The 23000-nt window shown below is 39.6% G+C and overlaps 1 pseudogene; it reads right to left on the reverse strand.

The window, feature by feature from the left end:
* Positions 1 to 5203: 5203 nt before the first annotated feature.
* Positions 5204 to 16967, reverse strand: LOC149263207 (chaperonin CPN60-2, mitochondrial pseudogene; annotated as a pseudogene).
* Between the last annotated feature and the right edge of the window lie 6033 nt (positions 16968 to 23000).

Below are 23000 nucleotides of genomic sequence, written 5' to 3' on the forward strand. Positions count from 1 at the left end.
AGATAGTTGGTAAATATCTCCTCCAGCTAGCATGTGAAGGGTATCTAGAAGGTATTCAGGGACTCCTCGGAGCAGAACCAGCTTTAGAGATTCAGGGTCAAGTGTGCACCTGGCCCGTTTATAGCTGAGTTGGAACCTTTCCTTGTAGTCCTCTAAAGACTCATCAGTTTACATGGTCATCCAAAAGATTTCTTCCTTGGTTTCCTTTGACCTACAGTAATCCCAGTGTTTGTTGTTAAAGGCTTGTTGCATCTAAGCCCAAGTAGTGATACTGTTTCTAGGTAACCCCATGAACCAGCGTAATGCTGCATCCTTGAGGGTAGAGGGAAAAAGTTTCAGCTTTTGCTCGTATTCTCTATAGTCATAAGTTCGACAAAGGACAACAAACTCAAATAGGAAGGTATCAGGGTCTTCAGTGGTCAATCCATGGAAATGAGGTAAGGCTGAGGGGCTTATGTTCTTCATTTTCATGTCCCCGTTAGTCTCTCGGATGGGGAAGGTACCTTCTATTCTCTCATCATCGTCTCTACCATTTCTGTTTTCATCCATGGTATCAAAAGGAATGTTTTCTTGCTCTTCTTCTGTTATAGGATCTTCGTATATCTCAGGAGGTTCACCTATAGGTTCTTCTGGATCACTACCACCAAAGAAGAGAGAAGGGTGACTCAGTGAAGTGGTGGGGGTGTTGGGTAGGAATTTTCTGGTATTATCTCTGTTCCTATGAGGCATGAAAGGATTTTTTGGTTGTTTTTGCCTTTTTTCTTTGCTTGTACCTGCAAAACTAAAACAGATGGGATTGCAAATAACTAGAATCTATCTTGCAGCAATGAAAATGCAGAATTGAAATGAAAGTGGGAAAGGACTAATCTACTCTGCTGAAATCAAATTGCGAAAAGGAAATACTAGACTATGCTTGCAAAATTGAAATTCTAGTTTACGTTTGCAGAATGGAAAGGTTAATCTACGAAAGTAGGAAATGTCTAATTTACTTTTGCAGAAACGGAATTGCAGAATGGAAATGAAATAAACTACTTACCAGAAGGTTAGAGCAGGAAAATAGAAGAAAAGCAGCAATCACAAATACTCTAATGCTTCCCCGGCAACGGCGCCAAAAAAAAGAGTGGTGAGCTCCAGTATTACAGCAATAATGCTGCACTCTTGGGACTCCCTTCTTTGCTTTTATCAACCCGGTAGTTCATAACAAACTTGGAAGCGACGGTGCTGTATGCACAAGTACTAGCTCTTGCCGCAGCTGTCACTTGGTCAGCTGGCACAAGTCCACTAGGGGCTCAAGCCAACTTCTATGAGTTCTAAGAAGAAGCTTTTTAACTGATGGACAAAAGCTAACTTAAAGAAGGCTGATCTATTTGCAGAAAGAAACTGGAAAGCAAAAAGGAAACATAAACCCTAGCAAACCCTAATTCTACCAGCTAACCCTACTGATGCAAAAAGGAGGATGCGAGCTACTGAAGGGGATGCCATTGATTCCTAGGAAGGTAAATACATGCATCTGAGCTACTTCTACATCAATATCTGAAAAAAACCATCTTTTTGTATTTTTGAATGAGTTGTCAGAGTTATTATGCATATGCATTGACTATTTTTGGCTGTGCAGAGGTGGATGGGCGAGAAGAGATGCTTGGGAAAGGTCAAGAAGGTTCAGAGAGGGCCTAAGGGGTCCCTAACACCCTTCCATAGAGTTTCACCGAGTTTGGCTATCAAGAAACCTCATTCGTGAGCCTCTACAGGAAGTCTGCAGGGGTTCTACAGGATGTCTGCGATTTTCTACAAGATGTTCAGAAATGAGGTTTTTGGTGGATGAATGGAGAGGAAAAGGAGAGGGAGTGAGTGTGGAGGTAGAGTGAGGGTTGGAGATGGTCTAGGACTTGGTTGATGGAGTGGTGGACAGGTGTAGATGGCTGGATTTGGTTCAAGGAAGGCTGAAGCAATGTTACACACAAAACTAGGGTTATGGGAGCAAATGGAAAACAGGAGGCGAGGATTCTAAGTAGAGGGCGGAGTGGATGGTGCTAATGGAGAATAAGTAGGTGAATGCGTGGTACAGATGCTCTGCAAGGCGTTTTCCCAACTGATCCAATGAAGACTTGTAAATTCAAAAACTAATTCCGTTGACCTAATCTGCTAGCTGTCAGCAAAGAGAATGAACAGAATTGTGACCTGCAATGAAACCATGTATTTTAACTCATGCAACTACACAAGAAAAAGTCTAAACTTGTGACCAACTCCTACTCATGAAAATTCAAACACTAGCGATTGCATGGCAAAGCAAAATCAGTGTTTTTGTGGGCAGCACAGTCATCCTGATTCCAGCTCCTGATCCTACTGAAGGAGAGGTGAAGCCAGAGATGTTTGAAGGCACTTTTTGAGGCTTTTTCCTGTTAACAACCTATCAACTAAATCTGAGCATCAAAAGCCTTTCTAACCATTAACAGTGACCTAGTTAACCAGCAACATTTAATCTACTTAACCAGAAATATTTTTGCAATTGCATAAAGAACAAATAACTATACATAAAGGAGGCCTTAGCACTCGGGTTGGGCCCAACCCCAAGAGCTGTAGGCTCCTATAAAGAACTCAGATCTGTGGGCAAGTAAAGCTGGCTCTCATTATTAAAAAATAATCATCATATCAAAGTTGTAGAGCAGTAGCTACAATAAACAGGCTAAGCAAAATGGCAACATTATAGTGAAAAAATAACAATAGTGCCAAAAGTAAACTACAAAGGCTGAGGCCTTCCTACTTATATAATACGAGGGGGCTAGCAGCCCTCCTAGATTCAAGGGACTTGGTTGTCCCAACTGCTAGTAAACAGTCTCTTTTCCCAAAGCTGCTTGGCTGCCTTTGAAACTCGTTTTGGTGGCTTGTGGAGCTCAGAGTTGAGGGTGGAGATTTTGAGGAAGGCTATTTAATGCAAGAGACAACCTTCCTACGAATCCTCCCCTCAAGCTTGGCTACCATCTATCTCATGATTGCTTGGTTTTGCTCCAAAATTTGTCCAAAAATTCTGAAATAACCACGTATTAGCCTCCTAGGTAGAATGAACACCCTTATTCGTTCAAATAACACAGACATACTAAGAAAACATAAATAATCTATGAAAAATGGAGGATTGAACAAGGACAACTAGGCAAAATGAGCCCAATAAGTTACCCAATTTGGGGGCTCATCATGTACGAGTGGTTTCTAAGGCTTAGTAATAATATAGACTATGCACATGGTACAAAATCACCAACCAGTGCCTCTAAGGTGAATAGTTGGCCTAATGGTGCTCATGGAGACCATTTAAGGGATGGTTCTAAGTACCTTGAACATTGTTCAAGGATGAAAACTAGTCCCTGAGGGCCCAAAAGAGGTGTAACATAATGTTCATGGTCCATGTATAAGTTCCCAAGCCACTTCAATACAACCCCTACAAAGAAAATATTTTCCCCACGTATGTTGTATGGACAATGTTTAATATTTTCCTTTAGTGGCTAATTCCTATTGACTGCTACTATAGATTTTGGAATATCTAGCATGAAAAAGTGTTTGAAATTTTTCATGTTATATGTTGATGCCTATTGCTACACTTTTTATCTTTCAACCTCTATTCTTCTAGCAATATATAGTTGTCTCATATAAAACCTCAAGCCATAGGCTTGGTAACACCCTTCAAATAATCTTTACTCTCATTTATTAAATAATTTGTATTTCCACTTTTCAACTTCAGTCACAAAGAAATAATAAATCTAGTTAACAATGAGTAAAATCCATCAAAAGTGCTACCTAAAGTCGTGGTTATTTTATCTATTAGAGATGATGAAACTATTTATGAAATTAAAGATATCAATATGTGAGATAGTAATCATGATCATTTATGGGAATTATTACCTATAACTATTCATCTAATACATAAGTTTGGTTCAATTACAAGAGATATTGAATAATCAAGCCATATTCATTTTACCAATGATATAAAAAATAAGATGAGATCCTAGTTTCTTCTTTAGAAATTCTCATTTTAGATAGTCTAAGAAAAGGTGTTTTATTTGGCCTTTGATATTTTTTAAGTTTATATTGTAACTTATCTCCTATACATATTTAGTTCTCCTAAAATTGAAAATAGGATCTTGGTAATTATTACATAAATAAAATTACTGAAGAGTCATTTTTCCAACATTGATTGGGCACTTTTTAAACAATTTTGTGTGACATTTTCAAATTTCAAGCACTTCTCAAACAATTTGGTGTTGAAGCATTTTGGGAAACTTTTGAGCAGACAGATAATCCATTCTTTGAGGAGCATTAGCTGGTGCACACATTTATAGATAGATTATTAACTCCACTATGGTCGGGGAGTATCGTGGAGCATTAACATGTGAGGCGCTTTTGGGAACAACCCTTCCATACCACCAAGATAAGTTTACAATCTCTATAGTTACAATCATTCCTTTTGACAGCCCCGATCTTCCATGGTTTTTGCCTAAAGTAGGTATCTTTTTTGGATTGTTTTTTTCTTTTCTTAAAAATTATCTCTTTGAATAAATTATCATCTCCAGTAGGTGAATAAGGAAAAAAATTTATCAGTCTCTCTTTGATTACACTTTTTCCCTGCAGAAAAGATAGGTTGTAGAAACTATAGGGCACTTCAATTGACAAATTTTCCTTTATGTTAGTTTTGGCTCCAGCATCCTCTCCAGTACCAGTATCAGAGCCAGTCCCAAACCTATCACCTATCTTTTCACCTGTAGCATATCGAGATATGGATCCACCGATTTCACAGATAGTAGAGACTATTTCTAGCAAATGTAATAGCAGTAGCAGACTGCTACTTCTACTGATTTTGGATCAACAACTAACTCTACCGTATATACTAGTGATGTACCTTTCCTTTCTTATAGGTAAATTGGCTATGCTGGTATTGATTCTACTACTGGTGCTTCAACTTCTTCCTTTACTATATATGGTACTCATGTATAAACTCCCAAAGCCGTTGCTTGTGCTATTGAATCTATAATAACCAGTAGAGGGGAAGCTACAGAATCTGTTGCTAGCTCGTATAATGATGCTATAGGTTATGGATCTACTACTTTATATGCTCACTCTATATACCTAGATAAGAAGGTTTAGAAAGGAGAAAAAGAATCTTTACTAGAGAGAAGAACCACAAACCCAGTCTAGGGTCAAACTAACTGCTATCAAACTAATTGACCCGAAGTTTAACCTTTAAAACTAGGACCATAGTTGGGCCTTCCTTCTCATCCTTCAGAATCTCAACAACGATGCACTCTATTGTGGTTAACAACGAAGACACACTTGCAGCATCAACCAAAGTAGTTCTAATCACTTTCAGGGGATCAATAATCCCTGCCTTCACCATGTCAATGTATTCACCTTTGGCAGCATGTAGCCAAGGTCAAGATTATCTTGCTCCAGTAATTTCCCAACAACCACTGCACCTTCCACACTATAATTTGCAACAATCATATATGCATGCATCTTCAATGCATTCTGAATAATTTTCACTCCAATATTTTGGTCGAAGTTAGCAGTTTGATGTTTTTCTATCTCTTTTGTCGCATAAAGAAGAGCAACACCACCTCCTGGCACAATACCCTCCTCAACTGCTGCCTTAGTAGCATTCAAGGCATCTGTAACTCTGTCTTTCTTCTCCCCTACTTCTGCCTCACTAGCACCACCAATATTCAAAATTGCAACTCCTCCTGAAAGATTTGTCAACCCTCATGATGCTTACATGTTGGATTTAATGGCAGCATGAATCTGCTCACATCTTTCTTCTATAGCCTTCTTATCACCACCTCCATCAAGAATAATTATGTCATCCTTCGATACAGTTACCTTCTTTGTTGAACCAAACATATCAGCTTCAACCTTTTCAAGATTCATGCCAAGTTCTTCTGTAATCATTTGACCACCAGTAAGTACAACAAGATCCTCCAAGTTGGCTTTTATGTTTTCTCCAAAGCCTGGAGCTTTGATTGCACAGACCTTGACTCTGACACAAATTTTATTTAGAATTAGGGTTTCTAGTGCATCACTCTCTACATCCTCGGAAACAATTAGAAGAGCTCTTTGCTTTCTTAAGGCCAACTCCATTGCTCGGACAACTGCATTCAAATTTGAAATTTTCTTTTCATGTATCAAAATCAGAGGATTCTCTAATTCACATTTTTGGGCCTTCTCATTTGTGATAAAATACGGGGATATATAACCCCTGTCTAGCTTCATTCCTTCAACAACCTCCAATTCATTATACAATGTCTTCCCATCTGCAATAGTTATGACTCCCTCGCCAAATTTTTCCATTGCTTTAACAATCAGTTCATGAATTTCCCTTACATCATTTGTTGAGATGGTGCCTACCTGTGCAATTTACTCAGATGTGCTTATCATCCTTGCTCTACTTTTCAAATGTGCCACAACTGCATCAATTCCCATGCTAATGCCCCATCTCAAGTCCATTGCATTCATCCCAACTGCAATTGACTTACAACCTTCTGTGAATATTGCACGAGTAAGGATAGTCGCATAGGTAGTGCCATCTCCTACAACATCATTTGTAGCATTGGAAACTTTCTTCACAAGACTTTCACTGCCATTCTTTAACTTGTCACTGAACTCAATACTTTTTGCCACGGTAACACCATCCTTTGTTACTTTTGGAGCACCATAAATTTTTTCAATAAAAACATTGCCACCCTTTGGTCCGATTTTCACCTTTACATCATTTGCAAGTTGTTCCCCACCTTGTAGCATTGCAACTCTTCATTCAACACACCAAATTTGATATCTTTTGCATCATAGTTTCTCCTCCAACCGACTCTGCTAAAATTCTATCTGTAGCTTTACCCTTTCAAGGGTTGTCTATATGGTGCGTAATTTCTAAAGAAAAGACTTCAATGTCCATGCCTAATGGGCCTATGAGAAAAAATATAACTGTTGAGTAACAAGGGTTGTTCCTATCATTTATATCAGTGGAGGTCATGTTGTTAGTGCATTATATTTCTTACCTAAGTCTTCTATATGGCTAGTTCCATTTATTTCACTCTGATTATAATACTATGTGTTTGTCACTGTTATTAGTCATTCCTTTGTTGTTCGAAGGTCCTATGTCTCTTAATTTTAGTTTTTGAATTTATTTAAAATAAAATTATTTACTCTTTATTAATTCATTTGACAAGATGCCTCCTTTTATATCTGTGTTGTAAATGTGCCTTTCCTCATTCCAAGTTTATTACAATGGAATGTTATCAGATCCCTTTGGTTGAGGAACCATGGCTGGGTATCTGTTATGCCAAGTTCTGTAGGATTGCACCTAGTTTCAATAACACAAAACCATGAGCCTTAATGGGGTCTAAGAAATTCCCCTGCTTTACAAACTAATAAAGATTGATCACTAGCAATTATTCATTTTCTATTTGTCTAGCCTATTTTTGGCTCTTGCCAATTTTTTCATAGGCCTAACATTCTCTCACTATTATGCCAATGAAATTTTGGGTTCTATTTTAAAGCTTAACTATCTAGCATTGCCACAATATTATGATAAATTAGTTTAAACTGGTAGCTAGAGGTGGCCCATGGTACATGGATGTATCTTGTAACAGTTGATTTTTTCATAGTATAATATCGATTTTACTACATGTTGTTTAGAATCTAAAAACAATTATGATGTGATTTAATTCTAAATACTATGTCTTAGAAGAGAACATGTTGTAGGTTGATTGCCCATGTGTCACTAACACTTGCATTGGCCCCTATTTCTATTGCAAGTGTTAGTGATCCAACCAAACTGACCCCTATTTCTGTTGCAAGTTCTAGTGATCCAACCAAACTGGCCCCTATTTAATAATTGTTTGGGACAACATTAATCCATGTGAAAGACTTCGAAAATCAAAATTTCATTTCTTAGTCTCATGTCAAACACTAAGTAATTTTAGAGTACAATCACATTATTTTTGTCTATTAGGATATTTTAAGATGGTTTCTGCATCATAATTGACTCTTGGTGATCACCCTTCTCTTCTATAGTAAAAATAAAAACTATGAATCTTTTAAGCTTAAAATTATTTCCATTCTTTCCATTATTTCATTATGGACAAGGAACTCAAAGTCATGGAGGGGGTATGGGTCCCATTGTTCCTCTAGATACAAAATATCACGTGAGTTAGCTATTCTTCTAGTAGCATGAAGATCACTCTTCAAAAATATTTCACATTGATTAGCTCTACCAATTCTTGTGTCTTTTTGAATTATATTAGAACTAGTCCTGTCCCCCAAAGCATGCAAAAGAGTGGGTATGACTTAATTTGTCATTTGTGTTCATAGATCTTTATACAGAGTAGTCAGGGACAAATCTACAACTACAACTATTTGTGGGATCATGTCATGTAAGTTGCACTTAAAATTTTTGATAAATATGTCAGTTTCTTGACTGGGTTGTACAGGGCTTCTGGCACTAGATTTTACATCAAAATGTTTTCCTTTATCTATATTTGCATGGTGCTCAACAAGCCTATAGTTGTGAACCACTGGTTTCTTGGTTCCAACATGGTTGATTTAAATATTCAACTTGGCATCAACCCTTTCACTCGTAGCATTGACACCAATGTAATGATGCAAGAAAATAGTCCACTCAGGATGAACCACATATTCAATGTGCTAGAGAGCATATTTCCTATGAAAAATATCATAAGGCTCATGATCATATCCAAACTTGTTACTCCTGCTAGTAGCCTTTTTTTTATTTCCCGCAATTTATGTTTTTTGGTTACCTGTGTGTATACAAATCTTATTGATGTGAATCACACTTTGAAAGGTACCCCATAAGCTGAGTGGTCAGAGCAGCCAGATCTTGTTTATGACTATGTTGAGAAAATGCCCTCTTTCTAGTTTCAAGCTCATATTGACCTACATCACCAATCATTCCAAAGTGCACATTTTCCAAGCCCCAAAACTATCCCTCAATGTTGACTTCATGCGGATTTGTTAGAGGTTTGTTGTCTACTTTTCCTTTTAAAAATATAATGCATGAATGATTGTCCACATGTTCATGGAGAAGAGAACATATTTGCATTTGATGTGGTCCAAAGAGAAAAAATTTATTTGATCAAGCTCGTATTCTTCATCAATGATTTTCTTGACATTGTTTTCATTCTCAGCACTATAGTTGTATATGTCATCGAGGGTTTCATTATAGGTTTCATCAATCTTCTGGGGTTTTCCAACTTCGTTATTGTTAACAATAGAGACATCTAGAGGTTTACATGGATTTGTATGACTATAAGCTTCAATAATTTCATGTTTATAACATACCCTTTGTTTGTCTAGCAAGGAATCTCCATCACATATGTCAATAGCTTTGTATTCTAGATGAGTATTGACAATAAAAAGAAGAGACTCCTATTGCAAGATTTATTGCAGAAGATGAAAACACATATTCTATCCTTTCCTCAAAAGACAAGCAACTTGAGCGAATTGTCTTGTTATGAAAAGGCCAAAAAGTAATGCTAACTTCCAACCTTTGGGTTTCAACCAGACTTGTTAATGGTTCCTCGAACAATTTATAGCCATATTTTACAAAGAATCAACTGAACCTCCAAAAATTCCAACATTTGTTGTTGTAGATTTTCCCAAATACTTTGGGCCTGCTTGGGATGAAATAAATCCGACCCACTTACGTATTCCAACAATAAAAAGAAATGGACGTACACAAGTTCCACTAAAGATGGCTTGGGAATTAACTATACATAAATCTCAGAGTATGTCATTACCAAAAGCAACGATAGATACTGGAAAAGCTGAAATTCAAGGAATCACATTCACAGTAATTTCAATATTTCCTTCTCTACAAGATGTCTGAATTTTGCCTCACATTCAATTTCGATCATTACATAAAAATGAAAGACAACAAAAATATTACTCGCAAAAAACATGCAGAAGAAATTCTCCATTCAATGTCTCCTCCAGACGACCTACTCCAATCCATATGTTAACATCTCCAAAAGGTTTCCCATAATTATTAAGCTCAATCTATTTTTATCGCATACATTTTCTATCTATTAACAATAGTCAAATTTACTCATTATTAATACATAGTTGTAAATATTACATTGTTATTATATTTTTTAACTACTTGATTTTAACATTATCTATCTTTTGAAACAGGACATATGGACTCACAGATATCACAACTATATAGTTACTACAACAAAATAGAGGAAGCAATAATTACATTACACAATATAGAAAAAATATTTCTACCAGTGCCAAATCCAAACATACCACTACACTGCCTTCGACCAACTTTACAATTATTATTAAAAATAAAATCTACTCTAAAACGTATAATCCACATACATGAACACGACAAAATGCGAAAAATACAAACGGAGTAGAAATCAAGAAATATGCATCTTCAATTATGCATAAATCTTCAATGGTGTTCGATATGCCATCATTCCCTTGCATTTTTTACTAGAAGTATTGAAATTCCCATGACAAAGGTAAGTTCAATTTCATTCACTCCAATTTCATTATAACACAATTCACATGCAAACTCATTATAGTCAATTTTAACAGTTAATTTCCATATTTAAAATAATAATAATTATTCTATATATTTTGAACGAAATATTTCTTTTTCAAGTGGTTTATTTCTTCTTTGACTCCCTGATGTCTTCAACAAGTTGATATGCAAATTTAAACGTGGAAGGATAACCACCATGTTGTTCGCGATTAAAATTATTATTTTTCAAGAGGCAATGTATGTTAGAAACATTACACATTCAATAAAATTCACATAATATAAATCATTTACCTTCATCTTCTACCTTTGCATGAAATCTTGTTTACTAAATCTTAGCTTCAATAATCACTTACATGTCACAATTCTTCTTCAATTTATGCTTTATAACATTTTCTTTGCAACATCTGGTGCAATTATTAGTGGATTCAAATGAGAGAGGTACCCCTAGTTCTCATTCATTTTTAGAACTATAATGTGATTAATGGTTTTTTATTGGAGTCCAAATTGTAATTTTAATGCAAGTTGCAACTCACTTCTTGAAGCCCTACAAGGACATAATGAGAATTTTGTTCAGGGGAATAAAATCAAAACCGAGCAAGCATAATTGTTTTGTAGGCTGCTACAAGTGTGTTTGGCCAAGGACCACATGAGCATGATACCCACAATTTCTGGAATTATTGTCTTGTAAAATAGAACGTTTTGGCAAAAATTACATTGTCTCTCATTGAACAAAACCCTAGTTCTTCATATCATCGAATAAAACATTTTTTAGCTAGTGGAATCAAATGAGAGAGGTTTCCCTAGTTGTAATTCAATGTTAAGAGTCCAATTCAATAAAAAAAAAAATTCTATCGGAGTCTTAGTTAGATCTCTATGGGGAATTGCAACTCTCTTCCTAAAGCCATTTGGGGACGTAATGACACTAGTAGAAAATGAGAAATTAGTGACTAGGTGACTAAAAAAGTTAGTCACTACAACTTTTCTAAGTGAAATACTACCAAAAATAAGAAATCTTAAGTGAACCAACTAAAAACGACTAACATAAATGACTAATTTAGTCTCAGGTTAAAATACATGACTAACTAATAAGTAATACAACTAAAAATGACTAACGTGAATGACTAATTTAGTCTAGGAACAAAAATACAACTACCTAACAAGTACTACAATAATATGAATTGGTCGTTTACGTCATTTTTTTTAATTGTGTCATTTTAGAAATCCAAAATTACAAGGTCTCTCAACAATTTAGGCACCACAATGCCACAGACTAGATTCCTGACCAGGGAAATCTATCTGGGACTAAGATGGACTCAAGCTTTCAGCTTCTCTAGGTACCATCAGGCTTACTTACTAATCATCCACCCAAGGATCCAAGTGCGTGCTAGAGCTCAATGACCAACTCCACCTTTCCTACTTCGGGACATCAACACCAAGTGCCTACCAGATGTCCTCTCAAGAAATGCTTCACTCACACAGCCTTAACAAAAAATATCTCTCGATAAAACTGATAAACAACCAACATGCTTATCAAACCTTCGAGATATTTTTACCTGTACAAACACAACCCCAATCAGTAGTACACTTTCAAAAGTACATAACTAAATACAAACCTTCGAGTTCTTCTAGACAACTCGATGTTGCTTCTCAACTTATCTCAGTAGGACTATGAATCTTTGACAAAATATTCCTCAATCATACACTTTTCTTTCCTACTTCACATGTAGCAACATACCCTTTAAAATGCATTCTCCAATCAGAACTATGTTATCTCAACCAGGGAGTTTTCTTCTATCTAGGCTCCCTCTTAACCTAGGGAGATCAACTTCTTCTTTTGATATTGGAGAATTTTTCATGGCTTCCATCCTTCTCATCATGCTTATCATATCAACTTCTCTTACAAACATCTTCACCATCTTGAAGATGATGTACTTGCACAACTTAGATAGAAAGTACAACCAAATCTATAGAAGCATGAAGTTATTCATATCAAAATCTTATAATAATAGAAGCATTAGACTTTACAAACATAATCAGCAAGAGACTATACTTCAATACTTCAACTTCTTGCCTAGGTTTTGTTACAAACCCTAAATCACATCAATAGCTCAAACAAAATATCAAACTCATTATATCTATGGTCTTAACATTACTTTCAATGATATGACAAGCCTTTTCAAATATCAAACCCTAGAAACAAATCAGAACCTAGTTACATTCTTCAACATGATTAAGCCCTTACTACAGAGGGAATATTGATGTCTACCTTATGGGTGGGAGTTGCATTGATTCTAGATATAGTTGTCCAATGTCAAATTGTGGATGGTTGGATATGTTCTATTACATGTAAGTACATGCTTTTAATGTTATTCTTGGTTTACTTTGTCATATACATTGGACTCGGATTTTCACTAATTTTTACGGCTACTTGCTGCATGCGTTTACTGCATAAACTGTGGAATTTTGTCTCTATATGGAATCTCTCAATGTACGGGCCCAATAATTTGAATCAAATTTCCTAGGGATAATTCTATTAACAAATTCATATTGATGAGCCATCACTTTTTGCAAGTTGAAGTATAAAAGTTGTAAGGTTGCTTCCATTTTCCCTAGAAGGATAACAAGGTAGTCTTAAGGCATTATTGATTAAGAAACAAGGTCCTGATTCATATTTATCATAGATCCATTCTCCCAATATCAAGGCACTGATCTACCAAGAGGTGGTCACTCAAAACTTAACTCCTTTTCACCTTTTTCTAGGTCTAGCCAAGTTGGGTCACTTAAAACATCATTTTCCTGAGAAAGAATCCCTCCAAAACATTCGATCTCCTAGCCTCTTTCGCACTAGTGTATCCTCAAGGCCTCCTCCAATTTTGAAGCCATTCTTATGGTGGAGTTGTGAGAAAATTCAATCCCTATCTCCGAGATCATACTTTTCCCTAGTATCCCAAAGGCTAGTGCCTCATAGAATGAATTCAACACCTTTAAGTGAAAATCCTTTCTTTGGTCCTTTCCTGCTCCTTTTCTAGGTTAAGAATGTAATTGGTTGCGAAATTCTTGCCTCCTAACCTAGGTTGGGTCCACTTGGTCCCATATGGTCCCATTCCTTTGGAAAGACAATTCTTCAACAACCATCGAGGATACCAATTCCAATAACATGTTTAAGATTGGGAAAGTCTTTCAAAAGTCATATTCCCTAAACCTAACCCTCAAATCCTCCCATCCTTCTCTTAGAAGATATTGTACCTTTCTTAGAAAGCAAGTAAGATCCATTCTTGACTATCTTCTTGAAAGGGATTATTTGGGTCATTCTATATCCATTTGTTGATTTATCCTTCATTTATGACTCCATATGTATAGGGTCTCCTCCCATCAGTGAAAATCCATAAATAGAAGGGAGCCTTAGCTGAGGTGATAGTGGGCCAAGTCTCCATTTGTTTTGCCTTGATCTAGCATTTGTCCCTTTAGGAATCCCCTTAGGTCCCCTACTAGTTTGAGCAATAACAATGTGTAAGAGCATTAGAGAGAGAGAGAGAGAGAGAGAGAGAGAGAGAGAGAGAGAGGGAGTAATTATATCATTGAATGAGAGAGTTCGATTTTCCATGAAGGAGAGAGATGTGAAGTGACATGATTGAGAGCCAAGTAGGAGAGGTGACAAGTAATTCCTTTTTAGATAATATTATAGTATCATAAGTGTAATAATAGTAATAACATTCATGATTAAATTTAAGAATTAAACAATTTAGATTGATTAAGGATAAGTTAAGTGATTTTCTATCATATATACATGATTACCAATTGAAGCAACACGACTTACTAATTTTGGAAAGTCATTGTTGCAATGATCCAAATTGGATCCTAGAAAACTCTCTAAGTTTTCATAAACTCTTCAAAATTATGCCAAAGGCTACAAGTCTTATAAAGATCAAGCTTATCAGAGATATCCTCGTAACAGTTGCAATTTGTGATCAGCGTGGAGCAACGAGGACCGTCAGTCAAGCGCATAGATCGTCAGTCCATGGTAACGCGCGCTATCGCAGATTAGCAATCGAAAGGTCATTTCAAGGAATAGGGGTAGTTTTTGATATGTCATTAGCGACAAGTCACTAATCGCATATCGCAAGGAAAACCCCTCAAAGAAGGAAGGGCCGTAAACCCCCGGACCCGAAAAATCATAAAATGCAATAGATATCGTTCCAATTCCATCAGAAGTGGGGTCCCACAAAATATGGTGGGATATCAAAAGGGCTTCGAGCAGTAAGCGATTTCAACCGAGTTCCACCGGATGCCATACAATGATCACCACACGTCCGATGGAAGAGAGAGAAACCTGTTCATATCCAATGGGTAAACATCATGTTACTTACCCGCCCGATATGGACGATGACCGTAGGATATAGGGTCCCCAAATCAACGGTAGAGACGCATTCTGATGGATGACTGGATTTGACGGGGTCAACAGGTAGAGTTGTATAAGATTTTAAGTCCAACATATACGATGCGTTGGCAGAAGGTCGTGTTTCACGGGCATTCTTGGAATTAATGGAATTAATGGCCATGTCCAAGAGAATTGAAACTCAGTTCATTATGAAATAGGTAGCCACCTCCCTGTGAAGCATTATACAATGATTGATTATGCAGGATAGAGGGATTCAAACAGATAGAGGTAGGGGAACTAGAAAGCCGGGAAGCAGAAAAAAAAAGCCAAGAAGCAGATTGGCTTAAAAGCCACTAACTGACAAGAGCAAAGCAAGCAGAAAGCAATAGGCAGTAAGCCGAAAGAAGAAAGAAGAAGCAGAACTGACCTGTAGAAGTGAAGGCAGCATCAATCCAGAATTAAGAGAAAGCCAGAGAGAGTGAGAGAGTCTATGTACTCTAGAGAACGCTTGAGAGGTTCAAGAAAACTCCTTTGTATATGCCTGTCATGTATTGAGTCTTAGATTGGACTCATACCATTGTGCCCAATAGAGGTCAAGATTCATCAAGGAGAGTCTGTGTACTTGATAGACTTGGGGGATCTAAGTATGGTCTTGTTGATTTATATCTATTGTGTGAGACTCAAATTGAGCTCACTGTTGTAAAAACTTTGCTTTGAAAACATAATAGAGAGGTCACCACTGAAGGTTGGATCAGGAGATGTAGCCCAGGAGTATTGGGTGAACTCCTTATGAAACTTGTTGTTTTTATATGTGTTGCTTGTTGTTGGCTTATATGGGCTTAACCTAGGTTCGAAAGAATTATTTAGCCAAACAAATCCTGCAGCTACTGGCCCTTTCGGCAACAGCCCGCGAAGCGCGGACTGAGCTCTCACCCGTGGTAGCAGGGGAGGGTGCTGGAACCAGGTTTCCGCACCCTGGGGATGTCTTAGATGTGGTTTGGGGCTCGTGCGTTGTTCTGTAGCTTCGCACTACGCTAGATCCGTGTAGATCAGAATAGCTTTATCGCGTTTATTACAGATTGAATCAATCATTACTAGTCAGATCTAGTTAAAATGATCATTAAGAAAATATTTATTACTTTTGGTTACTTCACGCATCAAGATTAATCCAATTCACATGAACTCATCTATAGAAAATACAGAAATCATAACAATTCATTTCTCATAAAAGATTACAATCGCAATCAACATAGAATTCAGAAGAAACTTATATTTATTATCAATCTTCAACAATACATCCAGATCCACCCTGCGCACTCAACTGCAAGGGTCCGCGCACACAACTGCGGACTTTCCAGGCCTCTGTGCACATAGATGCAGAGCCTCTACCTTCTACCCTACTCCCTCGACTCGAACCTACAGACGCTTTCAAGTTATTTCCTTTCAGAACCCATTACATTCCATCCTTTTCTAGAACTACTTTCCCTCATAGAGCCTTGCTCTATTTATACTTTCCCTTGGCTCGCGGTCCCTTCATGGGCTAACTCTATTACTATTTCTTTAAAATTTCTTTGGGCTGACTACCTTTGACTCCACCTACTATAGTTTGCACTCTGCGCTTTCCGTGGACTCTTTAACCCTAATATTACCCAAAATTCCAGGCTTCGCACCCCATACTCACTTTGCGGGGCTTGCGTTACCCAATAGTCCCCCAACACAATCATCGTGACTCGTCTCGAGTCACTTAGCTAGTGCGTCCATATTTGAGCAAAGGTCATTTAACAAGTTCTATGCTATGCATGTCTCTTCAAAAAATTCTACGGCGGTTTGTTGTACCAGTGCCACTCGGGTCACTGATGTATCTGTGTCTAATGGATGCACTTGCTTAGAATCATAGACTGCCTGCATCTGTGTTATCTTGCCCTCCATCATTGTGGAAACAGTAAATGCTTCATCGATCCATGGCTGAATGCAGTCTTTAAGTTCTGCCTCCTTTTGCCTTGCCACATCCATTTGGACTTTGAGAGCCTGAGCTTCCCTCATCTTAGCTAGCCGTTGTGTGATAGTGACCATTTGTGCCTCTCCGCGAGCTGTATCATAGGCCTTCTGCAACGTGCATACCTAAGATTCAACACATTGAATGGTGGGGTCCTCCTATTGAGATGTAAGTAGGCCAATGGACGGATCTAAAAGCCTTGAATATTCTCGGACCGTGCTTCACATGGTTTCCATGCCTTCTTGAATTTCCACGCGACAGTGTCCATCATCGGGTCGGGGTTGTTGTGCCTGGAGCTGAAGCGCTGCAATCTGTAGAGCAAGCTCTCTTTGTGCTTTTGCGGCCTCTTCCTAGACCGTGCGAACTTCTGCAGCCATGTGTTGAACCTTGGTCATAGTTGGAAGATCCTAAGGGATAGCTACCCTCAAAACTGTGCGGCATGCTTCTGTGACAGCTTGTTCAATATTCCTGTAATGCTCGACCCAGATAGTGTGCTGAAGACTGACCTGTTCGAGCTCAGCTTTCTGCTTCCGTAAAGTGTGGAGGGCGCTACCTTCCCTTGTGCGGAGTTCACTAGTGAGCCCCTCCTGTAATTGAAAAGGTATGCTACTAGGTAGGGCGGCCAGATCTAAATCCCAACTACCCTCTTCATTGGGTCTTGTGATAGCAGCGGCTAGCAACGTTAGAGTGTTCGGTGTGAGCAGCTCATCAATGGCTCAATCATACCTATGTTGTTGGCGAGGTGAACCTTCCCCCGAGATTGTGCCTACAAGGTTCCCACCTGCTTCTGGATTTCCCCCAACATAGTTGTCTGTTCTATAAGTAGAGCAAGAAATATAGGGCTTGCTGTGAATTCGTTCTCTACCCTTGTTATTACTTTGGAATTTTTCTTGATACATGGTGGGTCCTCCCACCACGACCATTTGACTTGTTCTCTAGGAGCTTGAGTTTCTGTCTCCTATGCTAGTTCTAATTCCTGCGCTATCGAGGTCTCTTCGGCTGGCGGGTTCTGGGAAACCCCTTGTTGCAAAGCGAGCTATTGTTCCTGTCGTGCTTTTTCTACCAGATGCTGGAACCGCTGTTGTTGTTCCTTCTCCTGCTATTTGGCAGCGAGTTGTTCTAGGATGGCCTTGTCCAGAGCGCGCCATTTGAGAGGCCATTTTGCCAAAACCCCATAGATTGCTTCGTCCATTGCGATGAATGGAAGTGTGGTCCAAGATTGGTTCGGGTTCTTTCGCGCTTGGATGTACACATGATGCATGTCAGCTTTAAACTTGGCCATGCTTTAGAGATTATTGTAGATTGTGGGAGACATGCGCGGTCAGCGAGCAATCTAGATCCGTATTTGTTCTGCCATGGAAGTCCAAAATGCTCGAATTGTAGAAACCCTTGTCACATCCCTTGTTGAGCATAGCACCATAAACCGTACAGCCTCAGGTAGGTCATCTGTAATGCTAGGGAACTAGCTATCCACTGGCAACGCACTTGTTACCAAAAATATTGACAGAAGCAACCAAGCATAATGAAATGTCTTACCTTTGTCCTGTGCTTCTCAGCAGTTGGTCAAGAACTATATGCATAAGAACTGGGCCCAATTAAACTGCAGCCCCTAGGCGCACACCCAGCCAGCGCAATGACAGAGGTGAGTACCTCATCTGCATGGCACTTCCTCATGAGTTTTCCCCCGAGGAGTTGTGTAGCCACTCAAACGGTGTAGTCTTTGATGCTAGCTATGACATATCCACGCTTTCCTTTCGCTAGCTTGTACCACGTCTACATTGTTTTGGTGAGGCTGACCTCATTGCTAGTTCCTGTGGCATTAGCAGGGTCATCTCCTTACAGGGGTAGGTGTGTTATGTGGTGGATTAAATCAGCTGCGATCAGAATCGACTCTTCCAACCATAAGAATACATCATGTACAAGACAAAGAAGTTGCTAGATCACAAAGGCCATAATCGTCGCGCGGTGGTAGTGAGGTAGCCATAGGAGTTTGAGGATCCCATCCCTCTCTATACCTAGTAGCCATACCCATGGTAAAAATTTGTCTGTGGCCAATTTAGGGAACTTCTCACTGTCAGCCAGATCCAAATCTTCAAATTTGAGGGTCGAAATGCATCCCCACAGTGGGCCTTCAACCTTTATATCATCTGGAAGTAGAGGGGTCTGATGTTCAGCTTTCGCTCCATCTAAGTCCCTTGGTATCTTTGTTAACCTTGTCCATGGAGACAAATATGGGGGAAATGAAGGAATTTGGAATGCACCTACTTTGTCCTCATCGATCTGGTCAAGGAGGTCTTGAAGAGCCTCATCCTCTTCCTCATTGTCTGTCGAAACGGCTTTTCCCTTATTGGTTGCAGCTTTCTTGGTGAGTCGTGGTGAGGCTCGCACTATGCGGGTCTTCTGCTTCGTATTCTATCTTCATGGGGATTTTGGAACCTGCTATTCTTGGCCCGTGCCTGCTAACTCTTCCTGATTCAACTGCATTTCTTTGGCGAATCATGCTTGGTTTCTGGCAATAGGACACAGGGGTTGATTTGTGTCTGGATTTATACTGATTGATCCTAGTATATAGGGCCAATGTGCCCGTATACTCCCGCAGTCATAAATTAAGACCGTCACTTTGAACAGTATTGTACCAACATTCCCTCGAGTGATCTTAATGAATCCACCTCGGAACTTTCGTCTTAATGATTCGCCACCCACTCCTTCCTGTCGTACCCTAATGTCTCTATTATGAAAAGGAGTGCTAATGGTTATCTTTTATCTAGCGTGCAACCCATCACTCGCGGTTGCGATCGAGGAGACAGGGTAATGTAGGTAGAATTGGGTATGCCAGATCGGCTCCCTACACACTTGTTTATAGTCCCGTGCCCTCTTTCAGCTTCTTGGGGTGCTGAGACTGTGACCTTAAGGACTAGTCAGGTGTCCACACTGTCATGCAGATCCGTACTATCCCTACCTCCTTGTGCTACGGGCATCGATCAAGCGCTTGGTTAGCCAGGGTTTTGTGCCACATATGTGTGTGTTGTCTTGATAGCTCGGTCCGCTCTAGGTTAGTTCTAGTAATATTTCATGAGGGTCTGAGTTGTCTTAGGTGAAAAAGGGCTGAGCTTCTGTAAGCATTGCGGCATGATATCCTCTTGAATTTAGTCCTTTCTACCAGGCTTCGATCTCTGGATCGTACCTTAAGGGTGCTGTCAGTGTGGGGCTGGTAGCTACCTGGCTTCTTCTAGTTTTTCTTCCATTGCCTAATGCAGAGCCATCTAGGTCATAGTACCTGTAGCCTCCAAGCAAGTCGTGTTAGCACAACGCCATGATGTATGCCATCCCTTGGGTTTTCATGGATCTTGTGGGTAGCTTCTGGTGATTCGTGTTGCTGTGGGTTGCTCTTCTTTGTTTGTCTAGCTACCGATATTACCGTGTGTCCGCAACCTCCATGCTTTAGTTTATGCTTAGCCGCGCCTACCTCTTTTGTTGATGTCCTAGCTTTTTGGGATGCGAATACCTTCGGTGCACCGGGTTTTGATTTCATTGAGACCACTGGTTCTCTGGTGACTTTTGCGAATGACGCGATAGCTCCTACTGCCACCATTCTATTACAATTCAATGTGGTTACTTCATGCAGTCGATTTTTCCATCGTTCAACCTCTTCATCTAAATTTGATGTGCAAGAGCTATCATGGTCCCATGAGAGTTGTCCATCTTTAGTCGGGTTCACTTAGTCCTCATTTCACACGGTGAGCTGGTAGATGCAGTCTAATTCCCTGTTACTATCGTCGTTGTGCATTGATTCAGTATAGCAGGCTCCTTCAGCTAGATCTAAAGGAATGACTACTCAGAGTGCATTATTTTCAAAGATTATTTTCCACTTTTTGAGGTTGATGATTCCATTCATGTCTATTGCCCAGTATATTCCTAGTAGTGCCAGGTAGGGGTTACTGTTGTCCATGATTTATATGACTTCAAAATCAGTGTGCGTGCAGGCACTGTTGATATCTACTACAACTCCTTGCAATCTTCCCATCGACAGGATCTTTTGTTGGTTTGCCAATCATAATTGGATCGGGGACCATTGCAGTGTAGGCCTGCCCATGCGTTCCCAGGTCTGTTTTGGTAGGAAATTCTCGTTGGAACCCAGATCTAAGAGTACCTAGCCCATCTCGTAATCGCTAGTCTGGGCAGTCAGCCGCATCTCCCATCCAGTGTGTAAGACATGTTTTCCCAATTTCTAGATTATGGCGGTTCATCTACCCCCTCGCATCTAGCTATTAATTCTTGTAACCCCTTCACCGCATTGGCATCCCGCAGGAGCTTCATACAGGTTTCTAAAAAGGTAGTTACCAAGGCATTATCCCGTTGTAGGTCCGGTTGCTCCTTACTACCTGAAGTCGATGCTTTTGTAAAAAATTTCTTAGCCTCCAAAAAGGTTTCCTTTGCTTGTAACAAATCAAATTCTGGTTACTTTGTGGGGGCCTTACGAACCCACATATCCTCTTCCAGGTTCTTCCCCTTATCTTCCCCGGTAGCTACACCGCTTCTGAGCATCATGTTTATGTTGGGGCCTTCAATGCAGGGTTTAGCCTTCATCATCCAGATGTTCAGGGTGGGACTAGCTGGGAGCACTCCTTTCTCCCTTAATTGCTAGAGCAACATAGGGCAATTAACTGCATCATGATCAAATTTGTGGCATGACGACAATAGGCTCTTTTAGGATTCATACAATCCTACTTGTGATGTCCTTGTTCACCACAATTATAACAAATCAATTGTCCACGGCCTCGTCCGGGCCCCCATCCTCCACGCCCTCATCCGCTTATCGGGAATCCCCCATGCACGAATGGTGTAGACGGGTCCTATTTGTGTGTCTCTATTTTCATCCTATATGCAGGGGGTCGATCCATCAACATGCGAAAATATCTCTCCTCGTGACCCATTGTTCTGCAAAAGTTACAAAATAAGTGTTGAGGAGGTTGTTGTACGTTCAGTAATAGGTAGTATCTGTCTTTTGCATGCTTTCCCCCTACCTGGAAAATCATGCACCAAAGTGGGGAATCGCACTTGGTCCCATCTGTACCTCTAGTCGCAAGTTTGTTGCCCCCCCTGTTGCCTCAAAATTTACTGCAACCAGACAATGATCCTTATCATTTCCTTGGCTTCTACACAACCCCCACCATACTTCTTCCTTAACTTCTGGGTGTGATGCCTGGTCTTGTTTTAACTTCTATATTTCCAAACACAAATTTTGGACATGTGCTTGGATTCGCTGAACTCCCAACCCTTGGTCCTATACCAGGGTTTCGTGCAGCCACATTGCTGCCTCCAATGCTTCTACTTGGGTTGAGATCTTTTGTTGTGACAAATTTGATTTCAGATATGGCATTAACGATGCGATAAACCAAGCGCGGTGCTGTGCATCCATCAGGGTCATGTTGGCTTCGCGAATAGTGCTTTTTAACCTTTGATCTAGATCTGACAGTGTCTCACCAGGCATCATCGTGATTTCTTTGAATCCTACGATCGACTGCGACTCTGATTTTGGCTAGCTAAACTCCTTTTTTAACTCCATGTAGATGTCTGTTATCCCCGCCATTGGGTTGGTGCCCGAATACTTCATATACCATGTTAGCGCTCGGTCCTGTAGTGTGCTGACTAAGACAACTTTCTTGATATTGATCTGTTGTGTGTTCCATATTGAATTCAATACAAACCAAAACTTTTCCAGATCTTCACTACCTGCTCCCTTAAATATTGGTATCTGGATGGCGATCGCCATTACTACTGTATTGATCCTTGTTTTCTCTTTCCTCTAACATCCCCACCTTTCACACCAGAAACCCCTTAAGTAGATCCTAGTCCCGGCAACGGAACCATTTGTTAGCTTATATGGACTTAACCCAGGTTCGAAAGAATTATTTAGCCAAACAAATCCCATAGCTATCAGCCCTTTCGGCAATATCCCGCGAAGCACGGACTGAGGTCTCACCCGAGGTAGCAGGGGAGGGTGCTGGAACCAAGTTTCCACACCCTAGGGACATCTTGGATGTGGTTTTCGGCTTGTGCGCTGTTATACAGCTTCGTAC

This window comes from Pinus tabuliformis, chromosome 6 (assembly GCF_031772625.1).
Source record: "Pinus tabuliformis cultivar Carrire ecotype Pingquan chromosome 6, CPIR1, whole genome shotgun sequence".
Classification (NCBI taxonomy): Eukaryota; Viridiplantae; Streptophyta; class Pinopsida; order Pinales; family Pinaceae; genus Pinus; species Pinus tabuliformis.